Source organism: Taurulus bubalis (assembly GCF_910589615.1).
Source record: "Taurulus bubalis genome assembly, chromosome: 6".
In the NCBI taxonomy this organism is placed as follows: Eukaryota; Metazoa; Chordata; class Actinopteri; order Perciformes; family Cottidae; genus Taurulus; species Taurulus bubalis.
This window is the reverse complement of record NC_136594.1, coordinates 12553675-12572460: the sequence shown is the minus strand read 5'-3', so window position 1 is coordinate 12572460 and position 18786 is coordinate 12553675. Positions and strand designations below refer to the sequence as shown.

Sequence of the window (18786 nt, the reverse complement as noted above, 5' to 3'; positions counted from 1 at the left end):
TTTGTCGTGGTGTTGGTGATGAGGTACAAACTATATTTATTAGGATTTTTTGGTTTCTGACAACTTTTGGATGATTCAAATTGACCCGGGAACATCATTTCTGTACCTAAGAAACGAACATAACAGGAGGGTTAAGTGTCTTGACATATTCCTAACCACAGGCATTTTAAGATGTACACTTTTTGATTAAAATAACATAGGGGGAACTGGAAATGGGAAAAATAATCAGAAACTATTTTGTGTTTTTTTTTTCTTAAAACTCACATATGACTTGATAACTCTTCTTTACATGCCATGATATTTAGTATCAAGATTGTATTGCCCTGTGTCAGTGATCATGTATCCACTAAAGCCTTTTTCTGTTATTCTATGCATCTAAGATGATCTTAGTTCAAAGTTTGATGAATTGCTTGCGTCTTCAGGAGTACTCCCTTCCATTCCCCAGCAGTACTAAGATGCTCTGTGCACTCTCTGGCCTCATTGTTGCCTTCAACATGTTGTCCTTCTTTCCATTGACTTGGTGTTTTGACTCTTTTTCATTTGTAGCACTGTTCTCTGCAAACTCAACGCACTGTAGTATTCAAACATTCCAGGTGGATGGCTGCATCTGAGAGGCTGAAACCTCCATGTGTGGCACTCGCAATCAGCCCCATTGTAATGCTAGGCTGGAGAGGGACTGCGCCTCTAAACCCTGTCTCCCCTAGGCTGTGACATTGTTTTCTATTTGAGGGACCTTGCTTGTTGCATTGACTAGCATGTGTTCTTAATAAAGTGTTTACTGAGTAAACATTTAGATTAGTGCAAATAACTGCACCACGATGGTGATCACAACACAGTTTAAGAACGGTATAAAATAAGATCAGCTGTTGATTAAAATGAAGGCAGTCAGCCGGGAATCTAGCTTTGAGCATATTTGCCCAATACATTGATCAGCATTATGGCTACAATGGCATATACCATATCGATCAACACTGCCGAGCAAAGCTTAATGTCATGAAACACATGGCCCTCTGTCTCAGAAACAACCACAGAAAGTGGAGCGGCGGCAGGTCCCTCATCATCTCCTCATAATGTCACCAGGGACATAAGACAAGGTGACCTTATGAAGTGGCCACTAAAAGTTATTACAAGCAATCTTTTGACATTGAGGTGTCGCAGACCTCGCAATAAAGACAGTTCCATTTTGGAGCAATATTTGGCCCCTTCCCTAAGCTGGCAGAAGATGTTTCAATATATAGATTCAATCAATAGATACATTGCAATCTTCAGTTTAATTTGATTCCTATGCTTTTTGTTTTCCACTTTCAGGTGGTAAAAGAATATTTGAAATATAATTAAATTAGATATTTCCGATCACTGCAATATGGATCATCTTGTTTTTGTCAAGCTTTCCTAAATTTTGATAATTTTGCTTATAAGCCTAAACTTTTGCTTGGAAAGCTTTTTTTTGTTTGTTTTTGTTTCTGCAAATAAACATGAATCTAGCAAAGTCTTGTTCAGTAGTCTTGTATTATGCAGTTGTGAACAAGTTCTCAATGAAGGGTTTGAAAATGAATATGGTAATTTTTTGCTTTGTCTTATATTTTGGGAATGATTCATATTTAAAAATGAAGAAAATAACGTTCTCTAAATCATGATACTCCAATCTAATCTAATTTAATCATTGTAAAAGTATTACCCAGTAATTGTAGGCTACAGTGTGTTGAGAAAAGAAGGTTGAAATTTCAAACTCTGCAGCCTTAAGAACATATCACAGAATATATCGTATATTACTTGGTTGTGTATATAATATATAGTATGTGTATATGAGTGTGTATATATAAACAGAGACAGATTATTGTATCCAGTTGCTAGCTCAAATGTTTGTAAAACAATTTCCAAAGATGCATGAGACATGGATCAAGAGGTGAAGTGGCCCACAGAGGCGATGATGTAAAGGACCAATAAGTATGCGCTCCAATTGAGGGTCAGTGCTCGACTAATGTTAACATAGAGTAGGAGAAGAAGTACTCAAATATCTACCTAAATAAAGTTATACTAAGTATAATGTGTAAAATACTCTGTTACTATTTGCAAGTAAAAGTCCTGCATTTAAATAAAACATTATATATTCTATGTTTCTACTCCATACTAATAACAACAGCTAGTAGGTACCTACCTGCGACAACCAGGTTTGGTGTGTTGGTTCCATATACAGTGTGTCATTGAATTACATGTGTTAACCTTTTTTGTTTATTATTTTTTGTATACTTTATTTTTTAAAGAGACAAAGATACAATAAGACAAACATACATACATGGAACAAAAAGTTGGTCACCTATACATTTATGCTGATGGTACACTGATGGAAATAAATGTCAATTCACCCAATAACAGATCAGTGATGATCCTGTGAGGTCACAAACACAATCCATTTTTCCCAATACTTCAAAAATGTATCAAATCGTAGATTCAGCGAGAAAGTCATTCTCTCTATATTTTGAACATCAGTTACAATATCTGTTCAGCCAGTCTCTGTTGGAGGCTCGGCCTGCAGCCATTTCCGTGTTACAGCTTTTTTGATGGCTGCTAGTAATATCTTTAGCAAATATTTGTCTTGCACCAATAGGTGATCTGCGATATTGCCCAAATAAACTGTGGAAAAGGAACAGTCAAATCCATCTCCAAAAACAGTTTGTATTACTAGCATTAACATCTTCATTTTTCTTTATGTTCGGGCTCTAATGTGTATGGTTTAAGAGATTACATCTAACAGTGCCCGAGACTCTGCTCTGTCTGCCAAAGGAACTTTGTTCTGCTGTCAGATGACGCAGAAGTCCCACTGAGAGCCACCAAGCCCATTTTCAAAATCCAGCTCTCTGGAGCAGCATGCCCCCACTTTTGATGGCCCTGACTACCCTGACATATTGCCTCATGCACAGCCAAACAAGCCTCTACATCCTTCATGTGTCCACTAGCCTCTCTCATGTTGTGATGAAGCAAAATACACCAAACAGAGGAGTCTCTGATGCAAAAGGCTGAAACACTTGTGCATTTGTACTGAAATTACTGCATTTATCCCTTGTGCCCATATACTGCAAGGTAAGGTAATAACCCTGGTTTAGAGCTTGAAAAAAAAAATATTAGAGAGCATTACAAAGGACAGATGCACCTTGTAATACACAAAATAGACCAACATCTTGAACCTTAGCAATACACATGTAGTAAGACACTGTGTAGTGCTTTCTTTCAAACATAGGTTGATTAATCCAGTAACATTGCTCACAAGACTGCATCACTCAACCACAAATAGCATATACAATGGCCCTCTCAACTGCTGATTTGAATGTAAATGTACTTGCAATTGTTTGTTTTTTCCTGACATACAGTATATTGATATACAGGAATCACCATACAGAACAAGTATAGGCATTTGCCAGCAGCAGTAATACTGTTTATAACAAGAGAAGTAGTGTTTGTTAAGAGAAAAGGTCTGGCACAAAAGCTGATACCAAGTACTCCCTGCTGCTCATCTAGTGGCAGAGCCACAGGTAGTGGCCTCCACTGGAGCTCCTTTTCTCTTTTGCTCATGTCTCACCTTGATAGTAATAATTAGTTGCATGGTGTTGGAAAACATGATGACACTAAAATTCATTAAAGACACTTCAGGGGGTGGCCCAGGTCTCCTAAATATGTTTTTTGACTTTGTAGTGAACCTTACAACATTCATTATTTCATATTTCAGAATGACTTAAAAACAAACAAAATACTACTGTGATTTGCTTTAAAAAAAAAAGGATTTGCAGATTTCAGACGTGCAATATGACAGCTCATTGCTTTTACTAACTAAAAGACAATAGTAATTGGTGACGAAGTTATATCTTGTAATGCAACTTTATATCTCATTCTTGTCAATTAGCATCTCTTAATTATGACAAGATTGTCTACTAAGATCTCATAATTTCACATATATTTGTTGAGAGACCTCATTTATGAACTATGAACTATGACATAATAAATCAAAAGATGCCTAATTATCTTTGACATTTGATGACTTTTGTTGCTTACTTGATTTTATAAATGAAAAAATGTCATGAAGTAATGAAGACGTAATGATCATGACAGTGTTGCACAGGCATTTTAATTGGTTGGACATGTTAATTTAAAAAGCAGTCTGCAGACTACCAGTTCCAGATCCCAATCACTAGCAGCATGTATGGCATATTAATCAATGTTCAACATTGAAATATAGTAGATTACAGATCAAATATTGAATAATCACATGCTAAATGTATTCCCAAATGTAATGCACTTCCATAGACTCTTCCTGTCTGAAGAATGGTATTCTCATTTTGCAGAAATATATGTCAGATGATGTACGACGCCCCTTGAACCAAGAAAGCAGCCACCATGTATGATATTATCACCCCCCCAACATAGCTATTTTTTCATGGAGATTCACCAAGGCATGGCTTTGACTATTACCTTGCATGGGAAGTGTCTACACAATGTTTATAAATGAGGTCTCTCAACAAATATTTTGAAAAACTACTGAACGCCTTTCACGCTCTTCATATAAACACACTTGATAAACATCCTCAGACATGTTTGTTCCAGAGCCTGAGGTGTATGGTACTATTTTGTCCCAGTAAGGTGTTATTTCTCCCAGCTCGTCAAACTAGTAAAGCAGTGTAAACACAGAGTTGTGTGCCCCAAGCGTCGCGTCTGGCCGACGACAAGCTAAGTGATCGAAAAGTTGTTTCAGAGTAAAATATCCTTGTTGTGTTCAAGGAATATGTCACCCAGTGTAACAGTATGGCTCTTCTATGTGTTTTAATTGGTTTTGGGTGACAGTGAAGTTCAGTAGCACAGAGGCATATGCTACATCAGGCTCTGGCTACAAGGACAATATTTTGTAGGACAAATGCATTGCTGATGTGTTTCTCTCTTTCTGTCTCTTGAGGGGAATTGTTGATTAAAATGAAAAAGATAAAGCACAGACCTCACTCTGCACTCCATTCCCGTAATAGATTAAACATTTAAACCATGTATATGGTGAAATCATTCATAAACCTTTGAGCAAAAGGAACTAAATGCTTTAGTAAAAGGGAACAACAACATGTAAGGATAGATGATATGTGTCTACTGCTGCATTCAGTCCTTGTAACATTAAAGGTGATTGTTTCACAGATCAATTCGTCATGTCTACACACAGTAACAGGACTAAATAAAGACTGTTCGGTAACACATTAGATGTCAAGCTTTTAGAGCTTGTGAATAAAGTATTATTAGTATTATTTTAAGTCTCTTGCAAATGTACAGCACAACTATTTTTCTTTTTATGTCAGTGCAATGCACAAATATGTGGCACACCCACAATTCAATAGAAAGTTGGTATGTCCTCACCGAGACACCTCTTCATATTGACCAAAGGGGTCGTTAAAATCGGTCTTTAATAATCCCAATGGGGTCTTCACCTCGAGTCCTGGAGGACATCCTAACGCAAAATAAGTTCAGAGGGAGGTTTTGTCTTTTGAGCTTTTCATTGACAGATCACAGTACTCCGAAAATACAAAGAAAAGACTAACATGGTACCAGTTGGTGTACATCTGTCATGCATATTGTTTTACTGGCAAATTCGAATTAGGCTTTGGAATTAACATCCCGCTGCAATGCCTCAAGGGTATTTCAGTGGCTAGTGTGTCATAGTTGTTGGCAGGTGGTGTTTGTCTACTGTACATATGGAGCAAATGACACCAGTGCTGTTTTTGGTTCCACTAAGCTGTAGATTCTTCGCTATAAATGTGCAAGCACAACCCGGGACAAACGAACATAGGATGGAGTAACATAACTATTACAACTACAATACATAAGGGTGGATTTAGCTTTCAGGTTGATACAATTATAAAAACACACATTTTCTTTTTACTACTTATACAGTCAACATTACACATACAGAAAAAAATGCTGCCTTTTAGTGTCCCTCATTGTATCAAATTTATGAACCATAACATGGAACTAACCACCTTGTTTAGCTCTATACTAACTGAAGTTACAACCCAAATAACTGTTATATCATAACCATAACATACTGTGAATTGACCTCAGGCACAATGTAAAGATAGCTAGATAAGTAAGGCAGATCTCTGCAATGTGATGTGATGATGCGTTCCCAAGCCCTACATAGCAGGAGTGAAGAAAAAAAAACACACAATTGTTATCACATCATAAGCCCACTGGATTTAAAACTGCACCCTTGATTAAAATGCAGCGTACTGTCTCTGACAGCAGACAATGGCAGCTAATTCCTCTGACGAGAGAACAATTCGCAGCCTCACCTCCTCTCTTGCCATCTTTGTGCGTGTGTGTGTGCATATGTGTACATTTGGCTCAGTGTTTACTGCTTTGAAACGTTTTTGCATAATTTACTCTCTCCACCCCAGGAATTTCAAACCTAGAAACTCTAGAGTCCACTCAAAACACTGTTTGTTTACGAAGTCATGAACTTGTTGACAAACTGCCGAACCCTGCCGAACCCCTGCACTGTGGTTGGTGCTATCGGTAAATGATGTGTAGCTAAAGAGCATCAATTCAGAGGAATGATTTCAATCTGCAGCTCCTGTATGCTGTCGTGCTTGTCTTAAAAAAATTCCAAAACCATCACTGAACTTTTATTTATTTTTTACCCGATATACAGTAAATGTTCTGTCTGACTATATGAACACATTTCCCCTTTGCAGCCTCTCAACCGTTTGTAATGTGGATTGCATTCTTTAGGGGTCATAAGGGTGGTTTTATACCCTTAGTCTTTTTTATCCTGAGTGACAAAGGACTGGCTAAATTATCTATTTGCATCACTCTTTCAAAGTTGTTAAGAATAGGGACTGTGAATGGACATTATTCATCATGTCATTCTTCTATCAACTACTGTCTGTTCAGCTACCCACCTACACCAGAGCCCTGTCGACCAGATGGGCCATGCATAATTAAGACGATAACCCTCAGTAGAGACCTGACCCTGTCACAGGCTTGAAAATAACGCAGGCCAGCCCAGGGGCACTCCTTACCCTCCTTATGATCCCCACAAGTTCCTTATATTCTGCTCCTGGACTAACCAAACTGTTATTGCCACAGCACACAGTGGTATCACGTTGGGCTCTATTATTCGTCACTATGTTTTTATTTAGATTTATTCTTCTTCATTACACTATACATGTATGCATGATATACATATACTGCATGTTTATGTTCTTTTCACACTCCGTAGCTATCAGTTGCATTATTTCTCAATCCCTGCACATTTGCTTGGAGATCACTGACACTAATTTCAAAGAGATTTATTTAGGAGATGTATACAGTGATTTTCTACAGTGACTTTTACAATTAATGCAATTCAAAACAACACCTTAAATTGCCATTTATGAACACAGACACAGTACTCAACAAAAATAAATGAACATTAAAAAGGCATTCACAGGGGCATTGCAGGCCTATAGTTGGTGATTGCATGGATTGTTCATCTAATTGTTTACACCCATTGCAGATGTGTTGTACGTGGACAACAGTGTGCATTCATAGCACATAAAGGTGTTATGTCATATAAGTCCTAATATACATTATTTATAAATTGACAGCAATTACATTTTGCATTGAAAACATAATTTAAATATGGAGATACATTTAGTTATTATGGAAGCACTTTAAATGTCTTTATTGAGCAGAACAGATGATGGAAGTCTCTCAATAACCATGGAAGATATTTAGCTATTTCCTCTTTGCCATATAGTATTATCGACATTTTGTAGCACCAGGCATTCCATTGAATAGGCAAAGGGTTGCCAAACACACATACATTAGGGACTGTCGTATGTAAATAACGGACTTGTGCAGCATGTTCTTGTTTCCACAGCTGAATCAATTCATCAGCCTGTGATCAAATCAGTGCTCATTTAGATGCCGCACCACAGTTGAATAAATCAGACGTAGAGAGGTTCGTATGTCTCTCCTAGTGCTTGAATCTGTGCTGTTTTCCAAGACGGTGTGATAAATGGGGGGATATCTACATGTCATTTCCTTGAAAATATTGGTTGGGCTCAAACCGCAGTGACCATTGTAGGAATACATTTTATAAGTCAGCTTAAGGGAGAGAATAGATGTCCTTTGAAAAGACATCAATCCCCAAACACCCACCATGACAGTAAGTCCTATCCCCTAATCCATCCTCACGCAGTGCACTTACATCATGTTCAGATATTCTGTGGCTTTACTGTTCCTCATTCCTCGTAACTAATAGCAGCAACAACTGTGTTAGTGGCTTGTGCTGCAGCGTGGCTGGACTGATAAAGCCCACATGAAAGGGTAGTGGGAGACATGATCATCTCACCAGTTCAACAAGTTCCAGCAGTCTTTGATGTTGGTGCACCCTGGATCATTACAGCAAGAGGCTGTTGTCTAGCTCTGTACAGTATATTGTTGTTGTTTGTGTACACTGCGGTTGTCTCGACAGTGGCCTCAGCCGCAATAGGCGGTAGGTATGTTATTGTTATCATGCTATCATGAACATGTTTTTATTTGATCCTATGCTGGCTACTTTTTGCTGTCAGACTTAAGGGCATTCTTTTTTTCCTTTTCCCAAAACACCATAAACCCTGATTACAGCTACCTACACACAGCAACCCACCCAGAAGAGCAGCTTGAGTCATCATTATCCCAGTGTGCAAAACCATGCATATCATTCTTTATGGCCCTGGCTGTCTATGACGACTACCACCTTCACATTGATAGCGAAGGCCTGCAAGCTCTGGAAACTCGTTTGCTGGTCATATGTTTTGTTTAATTTGAGTCTATTAATTGTGTGTGCCCGTGCGGTGAACCAAATTAAACCACTGTGTCAGTGTCTCGATAACTGGTTTTCCACATCACCCCACACGTCCACATTACATCTCCTTTTTGAGAAGCAGTGTGGAACAGATGGAACGGTACCAAAATGTGTCAGCATCTGAAAGGCTTGTTTTCTCGTCAGTCAGGTTTCTGGAGCTACTGTAATGCTGTGCTCCGTTGTATAGTTAAGAGGTCACAGAGCGAGGGGTAGTTTTGACAGTTGCGAGCAATGAGTGGAAAGAGACCATCAGGAAAGCAGTGATGGAGCTTGAGGCAAGTGTGAATTTAGATAATGTCTAGACACAACAAGTCAGTCTGTTCCCTTGTTTTTCTGCCTCCGCACATTTTTACCATTCACATTTCTTCCTTGAATTCACTCATGAAGTTTATTTTAAAATAGGTCCTTATAATGACATTTACACAAAATGTACCTTTGACATATTTTGGACAGTGTACATCACACCCCAAATAAAGAAATACAGAATTGATCATAGAATTGCCCAAATTTGACTCTTATCTCCCACCGATGTATGCTGCATGAATACTTGTGGAGGTATTTTAGTGCAATTGTGGGATACACATTCCTTCTTTTTTGTAGCACCTCGTCATAAATTGTGAATACTGTTATGCTGTCATTGAGAAGAAAGCTACACTAGTCGATGTTAACAGCAGCATGTATGACCTATAGGATATTGATTGACACATCATGAGGAAATACATACATAGTTGAAGGGCTCTGACATGGACACCCATGTAATTGTAAAGTACTTCAACCCTAACAGTCAACATTAATGTCTATTTTGTATCCATTGTCTAGCATACGGAAATCCCATTATTCAAAACATGTCACTGTCTGGATTGATCCACGGCAGAAATGATGCAATGCATGAACGAGAAAATGATGTTGCAATGGGATTATGTCTCCTGGTATTAGGAACAGGTCCTTGAATTGGATTGCAATTGCATTTGACTTCCGTTGAAGCTTTGCTCTTCTCAAAAACCGCACCAAGTACCAACAGACTGACACGTCATGTTTGTGTATGCATGTGTAGGTAAGTGGGTGTGTGATACATTGACGTTTTTTCAGCTCTGTGGTGAAACAAAAGTACATCAATGATACTCAAACTTTCTTCTCACCCCATTGACTCGCTTTTCTTCTTCTCTTTGCCACATTTCTGCTCTCACAGATATCACACCACTCTCTTATTTTCTCACCCTCTCTAAACTATTCTCAGCATCTCCCTCCCTCGCTTCTCTTCTCTCCTGCCGCCCTTCCTCCAGTCCCTCCCTCGCAAACTACTTGCTATTCAGTTCAGGGAGGCTGCAGGCAGCGTTGCTCTAGCTCCCCATACTGCTTCTGCAGGACTAGACTTGTTTTTATCCCCGGCTCTCTCTCTTTCCGTCTGATAACCAGACATTTCCCCTCACTCCTTTTTCTATTCTCCTGAAACTATGCACCTAAAACCCTGGCTTACAACCTAACACACTTCATATTTAACGCTCCTCTTTCTCTTCAGACTTCTATTCTTAAACCCCTGCATGGCTGCATGACGTCCCATTGCATGTAACTGCGTACATTGGGGTTTTTCAGGAACACGTGAACCATGTACGGATCAGTAAATTAACCAGAGCACAATTTCTGACCTTTTAGACATTTCACTTTGTATGTTCAGAACTGGCATTTTCAAAAATGTTTAACTCTTTTGATGACTTGGATCTCAGACTTAAATGTATAGCAGGGAAAGTACACCAACCTTTATTTATTTAATTCTCTTTAGGCGCCATATACAGTACGACTTCAGTATCAAACACATTCTGTACATCTTCTAGGGATGGGTTGAGTATTTTGTGTACTTCAGAGCCCTCAAACAACCTTTTTATATTCCAGTACTACCACTCCAAGTTTCAGTCCCTGACATACCTTTACTTTTCAATAAAAAACTGAAATATGGAGTTGATAGTTTACAGCCTCCTGATGCCATTGCACTGTATCTGACGAAGGGAGATGGATAATAAAGTCTTTATGGTGTCTGTAACCTCCATCTGTGTGAAAAGGCGGGATAAGGTCTGCATTTTTGAGAAGCTTCTGTGAAAATGTCCAAACCTGGTTCAGAATATGGCAGATTATTTATTTAAAAAAGGAACATTTTGCAGGACTTGTCTCTGCATCAACACTTAATCTGGGATCCTCGAAACCTAAGATCCTATATCATTCCAGTAAGAAAGATATTTTCGTACCCTTCTTGAAAATGTTCTGATTATGTCTGGAAATCAAACAAAGGGCACAATGAGAAGAAAGCGAGCAACTCTTCTTTATGTCTCTCTTTATTTCTGTTTATTTTTCATCAGTTCTTGCCACTGCTGTAGTTTCTTTCTCGTGCTTCCTCTCTCTGCCCTCACTTTTCTCTTTGTGTATGTCCAGATAGATCTTTGCCTGTGTGCTCATCAGTGTTATATAAAATGTTATCTTATCCGGTTTTCATCACTAAATGTTTGATAAAGATAAGGTCCATTGGGTAATGCAGATTGGCTCCAACCCCCAGCCAAAGTCTAATAATAACGATATGTTAACATATGCAGAATAAAGAGGCTTCCCCATGTTCTTTGGGGGCCAACGGAATGTCCCCAGTTCTTTTCTGGCTCAGGACATTTGCTGCATGTCATCTCATTGGTCTCTTCATATATCCTGTCATTCATTAATGTCCTTTCAAATAAATGCAAAAATTCCCCCAAAATGTAGTTTACTTTTGCAATTGTATGCATGTATGGACACAATCTTGCCTTATCAGCTTGCATGTAGCTGATACAACATTTTGGCTAAATTACTATACTGTATGTACATATTAGTTCAATCAAACTAATTATTATTACCCTGGATTTTGTTCTTATGTTGCATATATCTACAAATCATCCATGCACACAGGGTATTAATCCTTCATTTTGTGTTTACTCCATCCTAAACAAACTGCTCATTTCATACTTACGATGTGCTTGACGATAAGCCAGATGCTTCAGCTCATCCAGAGCCTGCTTGACCACAGATGCTAATAGCCAGTGACAGGCCCGCAGTCTAAACATGAGCCAGTGTAATGAGAGGAGTAAGCAAACGGCATCAGCCATTAAGCATAAGAGAGTTTGTGCCAGAAGGCACTCCGGCTCCTCCTCAGGCAGTGCCGTTCTCGGGCTGCATTACCTCTAACTTACAGGAGACTGCCAGGCTCAAACAGGACCGTTATAGATACGATGGGCAACAATGTGAGGGGAGAAGAGAGACGAAGCCTCATACAAGCAGCACATGGGGCGTTGGGAGAGTGCCGGCTGTCCTGAAGCTCCAAACAGGAGCTCAGGATACTCATTCGCTCTCCCACTGCAGAATTGTAATAGATTTGAGAGTGTATATATATATATATATATGTATATATGTGTGTGTGTGTGTGTGTGTGTGTGTGTGTGTGTGTGTGTGTGTGTGTGTGTGTGTGTGTGTGTGTGTGTGAGAGAGTGAGTGTGTATATATATATATATATATATATATATATGTATACGTATATATACATATATATATATATATATATATATATATATATATATATATATATATATATATATATATATATGTATATATGTGTGTGTGTGTGTGTGTGTGTGTGTGTGTGTGTGAGAGTGAGAGAGTGAGTGAGTGAGTGAGTGTGTGCTAGTTTCAATAAATAAGTAGCATCAAAGCTTTTCTTTTCACATTAATACCATTGCTAATGAATTATGAAATACCCATCCATTGTCATTGCTGTACTGTGTTTGTTCAGTTAAATTATTGTTGACCTGATTTTAGATTGTTTGCTTCTTGAAAGCATCGTAAAATATGCCTAAATTTAAGAATCCTAGTGAAAACTGTGTTTCAACTTTTTTTCCTAAGAAATAGGCTGGATCCTCAATATTGTAACTGATGTGTACAATTTGTAAAACATAAAGGATAATTACTTACATTACATATGGTGCACCAGGAGTCCCAAGGACAAGGATTGAGAGCCACTGCCTTAGATCATTATCACTTTCATTAAACCTCATTAATACAGAAGAAAATATATCGCTTACAGACCTCTATCAGACATGTATTTGAAGACATTTTATGAACAGTATGAAATTCATCTGTTTATCAATGCTTACAACAAGCTTTTTCCACATGACGAGAAGAAAACAAACACGTACAGCAAGTACAGCCCTGGGAGGCAAGATGTATAAATAATGTGTTCGGTCAATGTCATACAAACTTTTGTGTACATTGCAATGCTGCTCACCAATCTGCAGTTCTTTTTCTCCAGTAAATCACAAATAAAGGTCAAGCTATGTCCCATATTTCCTCCTACTTTCTTGCTAGATTAGTTTTGTGATCGGTGTTGTGGGAAGTGAAGGTGCTAAAAAACAAGTGCAGATACTCCTGCATTTTTGAGTGGTCTTTTTTTTTTTACATGATAAATTCTTGCTCAACATTGAGAGAAAGTAATAGGACACTCTACATTGCCTTGAGGTGTGAGTGGTTGTCCGTCTTCATGTGTTGGCCCTGTAATAAACTCACGACCTGTCCAGACTGGCCGTAAACCTAGTGTGAGCTTGGATGGGCTCCATCCACTCACAATCCTGCACAGGTTAAGTGGTAATAGATGTATATAAAAGGGAAAAACTAAATTCCATGTAGTCTTTCCACATTTAATCCCCTCAGAAAAATATTCAGCTAGCTAACCTGTTTCAATGTGCACACTTAGAAACATACACACACACTTAGTAAATAATGTTGCTGTGCTGTGATTTGCTTCAGCATTGCATTGTGCCTTCACTGTATATCTATGAGCTTTCCAGGGGGTTATAATGGCTATAATGAGATTATGATATGGCATCTATTTATGTACTATGTTGCTCTGTCATCTCATTTAGAAAAAGAAGTAGAAAAAAAAACAATTCTAATCGGAGCCACTCATCTGGAAGTATTTTTCTTCCGCCACAGGCATTGCAGCGTGTTTTCCTTTTCAGTATCCTGTAATCCAAACCATCTGATAGCCACCGCTGCACCTCTTTAAGTTGCATTTAATGAGAACAAGTCAAATTGGTCCATCTATGGCACTACAGCAGAAGCAGCACAACGTATCTTAATGAGGATCTAGCTATCCATTATTATCTCCTGGTTACCCGACCAACATGTTACCACTATTATCAACCCCCCCGCCCCCGTCCCCCGTCCCCCGGGCTCACACATACACAAACAACACTTTCTCACCCTTTTGTTATCAGCATGGCTCCCCCTTTAAGCTGGCTGCAGACAGTGTAACCACATCGGACAGTAATTGTACCTCTCCCTCCTGCCTAATTGAATTGACAAGGAACTGGAATAGATGCCATTTAACACATTGATCTTGAAAGATCTTCCCACTGATTCATCTGTCCATCCCTTGGAGTTGCCATGTTATTGCCATTCTTCAATTATTGCACTATCCCTCGGTTTCAGTGTTTCCTTGCTATTGTCATTTGTATTGCATTAGTTTCAAGGGAAGAAAAGAGACATGGTGATAAAAACAGAATGTATTTTAGATGAGTGATTGCAGTCACATTTTCTATTTAATGCATCAGAAGATGCATTAAAGAAGATGAAAGCTTAAAAAGAAGATAAAAGAAGATAAAAGCTTTTGAAAGGCCTTCACAGAATGCTCACAAATAGCATAAAAAACAGTCAGGATTTGTTTCTCTCTTTTTTCCAAAGCATTGGGTTTATTGACTGCTGCCAGGATGTAAAGATAATTTAAAAAAAATATACAACAAAATACCTACCATAACTTTAAATTTGAGCCCCAGCTCTTATTTTACATTTTTAATTAAAAAGAAAAAAAAACAACAAACCTGATACTAAGTGTCGCATTTTTCTGAGCAATCTTCGGCTTGCACAGACAAGCTGTGTATGTCTTATTCCACCATTATAGGGTCGGGAATGCAATGAAGCAAATTGTGCTGCAGTGCACCACTGAATTACACAACTTACTTTGGGAGGGCCTGAGAGAGCGAGCACACTCAGGGCCCTCAGCCATTCCACCAGCATGCACTGTCCACCAACCGTCTTCTGAGTGGGCATGAATAACTCCGCTACTACCGCCTCCATTACCCCACGCGCTAGATGCTTATTTTCAGGCACCCTCCTCTATCTTCCTCTCCCAAGCTGAGAATGAATGAGTGCACACCAGGGGGTAGAACATAATGGATGGGGACAGTTTGGGACATTGTCTGCAAAACACCACTGGGACTTGTGTTTACCAGGAAAAAAACACAAACATGCACATTCCATTATGTGGCAGTCACAAACTAAGCAATCAACGTTCCTGTACGATAGACAATTGAATCAGCAGCCTACTGTGTTGTCAAGCTTTTAATGTCTGTGAATTTGAGAGCGGAATTGCTTGTGCATACAGGGCACACCTGGATGGGTCTGGAGGAAAGAAATAGTTTCTCAGATAAACACCGTAGACACATAAATACAATAATGTGTCTTTCTTTGTCTCTCTCATTTTATTTACACCCTCTCATGCATTCACATACACACACATATCAAAGACCTCAATCTTGGCCGAACTGGGCTGAATATGAGCCTGACGCATTGCCTAACCTATGATTCATTGTGGACTTCCTTGTATATACAATTTGTGATGGGGGATTCATGCGTAGTGTTTTTAATTGAGTGTTTTATGGTTTTGCAGAAAACCCTACATGAGCAATACATTATTCATTGTGTGTTGAAGGGGTTTTGATACATCAAATCAGAAGAGTACATTCAGCATAAGGGAAGTGTACTTTTAGTAATAGTAGCCTACTTGACTTACTGTAACTGTCAAAAGCACTGCATTGATCTTAAAGATGCACTACACCAAGAGCTCTAGTGGATATAAGAAAATACACTTGACAATAACTACTGCTCTGTTTTCAAGTGCTTCAAAAAAACAGGTGAATTTATTTGTTCCCCTTTAGACTGACATCGTTTTAATCTTCTTAACTCAGATTAAAGAGTTGAGAGTTTTGAGAAATAAAACAGCAGGGATTTCTAATTCCAGAAAATAAAAAAACAAACACACCAGTGTAGTTTAGAAGTGTGTCTATCCATAAAATTAATACGGTACTCCATCTATCTATTATTGTTGTTTTGTATTACATTATGTATTGTCTTTTATGCAACTTTTACGACTTAAATTAAGCATACCTGATATGTATACCTCAACTGGAAACCCCTTTTGTTTTTACATTTGCTATATTAATAAACTGACTTGACTTGAATAACGAGAGGATTGCCATTGACAGTGTGCTCATTTTTTCCTTTTCTCAGTTAAACATAGATACAATCATGTGAGAACTCGTGTCCTCAGAAAGGTTCAAGTTAAGCCCCTTTTTAGATTTGGCGGTGAGCATCTTTAATCCTATGCGTCCCTCTGGTGCTTTAATGACACATTAGGCTTGTTAAGCAGCACAATGACTAATGTTGTCATGTCCTCTGCTTTGGCATTGCAGAGCTTGTCTGTGCATAGGCTTGTATGAATATGTGGCACATATTGGGGGGGGGGGGGGGGGGGGGGGGTTGGGGGGGGGCAACTGAATGCTATCCTCATGTCCTCCCCTCACCCTGCCAATCAACAAGACATGTTGTGTATGTTTCAGAATATAACTTTCAAATTCAATAAAACTTCATGTACACAGTTGAGTAGCCGGGTTAGGGTCAGGTGGGTTTTCCTTTGCTGAATTGGGGATTAAGTATCAAACACATTGTTCACATTATGTGAACAGTTTTCTTCATTTCAGTTTGGTGCATTGCTCCTCAAAAATGTCTGCATTGTGTGATTGCTATTAGAATACGGGGGGACTAACTGTAGAATGAGTGAGGAGACAAATGACTCATTCCTAATGTGTAACATCCTTATGAAATAAAACTTGTGCTATATGAGCCTTGGCCAAGGGCAAGCCTGCAATACATTAGCCAGTAGAAGAAATAATATCTGTTTTTATGGCTACAGGCTCTTTTCATCGAGCAGCACTTTCACATCAGTGACCTTTGCACGCATGTGATTTCCCCACAGCATGTTCCCACACTGTAATGCATGCTGATCTCGGAGTGTGACAAATCAAAAATAAAGAAATTGCAAGAAGACGGCTGTTATTTGTCCTCAAGTTGGTATCTCTTTGAATGTCAAGTATTGTGTAAGACAACAGAAGAGTGAGTGTGTTTGAACCTCACTTAGCCTCCTTCCTGAGCGAGATAGAACCTCAAAGAAAGAGCCCAGGTAGTCAATATCTCCATGTTGTAGGTCAGAGTTTACAGGAGCAACCCTCCCTCTCTCTTCTGTCCTCTCTGTGTGATGGGCGAACGAATGTGGGAACAGTCATTTTACAACCTGATAGTGACCAATGCATTGAAAGTGACAATCAATGTTAACCTTGGGGTGAGTTGGCAATGAGGTGGGCGTTTGATGGGGTCTCATTTAGTTCTTTGTGACACAAAGATACGAGGCACTCTGTTCCACTCAATTATCAAGAGGGCAGGACAATAGTGCAGCAACACAGAGATAAGCAACCACATTTGGTGTGTCATTAAACAGGATTACAACTCAATAGCCCCTCTACAGGAAGCCCTGTTGTTCTGTGGTCAGTTTGTCTCATGAACAATCCTCATTTGAGGAGTCAACAGGCATGGATGCATGAGAATACATGTCACTACATACAGGTTTTTCTGCAAAGGCTGATGAGCATTTTTGGTCATTTCGCATTCATGCAATGCTGGGCACAGCTGTCAGATGGTTGCCTGGAAACGACGCTACTTTCTATGCTGCCGATGCTGTGACAGAAGATCACTGTGTCTTACAACCGGATGATCATCCTGCTAACCATTTGTGTTTCTCTGCAAAAAGCCACAACATCTTTTAAAATATTTAATAATCAGTGAACAGATTTGATTGCTTGTCCATTTGTGGTAACTTGTTCAACATTTGCACACAACATTAATGACAGCATCGAGAAGCAACCTCATCTTTATAAAAATGATTACACTTAATATGTATACATAGCTAAGGTTTTAAAGGAGAGAAGTGCTACCTGTCTTCGTTTGACAGTTGTCAATATAAACGGTGACTAACGTGAATTATTGTTTAAAGACGTTTAGTTTGAACTGTGGTGGTACTTGACTCAATGCAGGAGCTGATTAAAAGGACCTGAGGGAGGGTTATCAGCAAAGACAGCTCTCCTTACTTGTCAGATACTGATGGTTGGTCAGTGCCCCCTGGCTATCCTTCATGTACACACTAATGTTGGCAGAACTGGTTTCAGGTGCTATGCAATTTTTAAATGAAATTAACTGCAAAATGAACTCAAACTAGAGTCTTACATTTTTCTTGGATATTTTAAAGTTTCATTATCTCGTGTTTTTTATGATTATCTTCATAGAGCGTCATAGTTTGAAGCTGAAGGCCACTGACCAAGCGTCAGTATTTGACGAGTATGGAGTAAGAGTGTGTGAATAACTTCTAAGATATACTGTAGTCTTTAGCTGTGTCACAATTATCAGTTCAAATATCCCTGTTGTTGTCCATTCATTTTACTCTTTTACTTGTTCTTACTTTACTAGGTTGAAAGGGTTTGATCCCCAAAAAACATGAACTAAATATATTTTTACATTTTGCCTGTAATAATCAGAGTTGTTGTATCACGCCATGACAACGTGTTTCATAAATTAGTGACATAACCTTTAATGTATCTTGGTAAGTCAACATATATTCACATATAGTACTTTCAGTACAGAACAACCATTCACTGCCTGAGACAAGTCTGCCTTTCTCTCGAGGGATCAGAGTACCAGATCATTTATATGTGTCCTGGAGCAGAAATGGTACGGTCCAAGACACTGACAGCATCTTT

The 18786-nt window shown here is 38.8% G+C and overlaps 1 protein-coding gene across 4 annotated transcripts in view; it reads left to right on the top strand.

The window, feature by feature from the left end:
• The window catches only part of ctnna2 (catenin (cadherin-associated protein), alpha 2), a gene marked incomplete at its 5' end in the record, with an annotated part of 275443 nt that overhangs the window by 176357 nt on the left and 80300 nt on the right, over positions 1-18786 (top strand). The gene's annotated exons all lie outside the window — the stretch shown is intronic.